The sequence below is a fragment of the Pleurodeles waltl genome, chromosome 8 (assembly GCF_031143425.1).
Source record: "Pleurodeles waltl isolate 20211129_DDA chromosome 8, aPleWal1.hap1.20221129, whole genome shotgun sequence".
Classification (NCBI taxonomy): Eukaryota; Metazoa; Chordata; class Amphibia; order Caudata; family Salamandridae; genus Pleurodeles; species Pleurodeles waltl.
In genome coordinates, this window is record NC_090447.1 from 1,494,829,718 (window position 1) to 1,494,830,585 (window position 868).

Sequence of the window (868 nt, forward strand, 5' to 3'; positions counted from 1 at the left end):
AGCAGCTCCACGCCGACCGGAAGAAAGCAAAGCCTTAGCTAGGGGTCCCCGTGCCCGTCGTAGACCAAATGTTGTCTTCATTTTGGGCCAAGAGTAAAGTGCAGAGTAATTCTCAATTTTCCTTTGGAAAGTGTGTATTTTAGTGTTATTGCCGTTTTTTTATTTATTTTTAAGAAAGAAAAAAAGAGTAGAAGAAATACAAAATGAAAAGTGAAATTAGCCAGGAAGCTGTGTAATTGAGCTAAGACGTGTGCCACCTAATGTCTGCGAGAGGCAAAATGCCTACAGCACCTGGTATTCCCAGGTGGTCTCCCATCCAAGTACTAGCCAGGCCTGACCCTGCTTAGCTTCTGAGATCAGACGCATTCAGGGTGGTATGGCAATAAGCAGCAGGACTGGCTTTAGTGCTGGTGGCGCCCTGTGTGACAGACTTTTTTGGCAACCCCCCCACCCATGCCCGCCTCCTCGGATTCCCTCACTACTTCCCGGCAAATGTGCCCCTCATCTCTCCATAGTCCCACTTTCACATGCATTCATTTGTTTTAAAGAGCTTGTAAAGGCTGGCTTTACTAATCCACCCAGCTATCCACATAAAATATAGTTCTGTTCTTTGCAGCAGGCATATTAACCCTCTACGCTACCTTATGGCGAATCAAACCTGATGCTAGACAAATCTCCCATCTCTCTCCCTACCAGGAACATTAATCACAAGAGTTTTTTTTGACATTTTAATTGCTTCCTGAAGGCTGGACTCAAAAGGAACTTTTCAGCAGGTGCTTTTAAATCGCAAGTTTCTATGTTTTTGCTAAACACAGCGCCCCCTGAAATCCGTAACCCCTAATTCAGGTCAGCACCCGGCTAATATGGT

General features: G+C 45.3%; 1 pseudogene; it reads right to left on the reverse strand.

Annotated features, from left to right (window-relative positions):
* Window positions 1–279: 279 nt before the first annotated feature.
* LOC138251254 (5S ribosomal RNA) lies at window positions 280–388 on the reverse strand (annotated as a pseudogene).
* Between the last annotated feature and the right edge of the window lie 480 nt (window positions 389–868).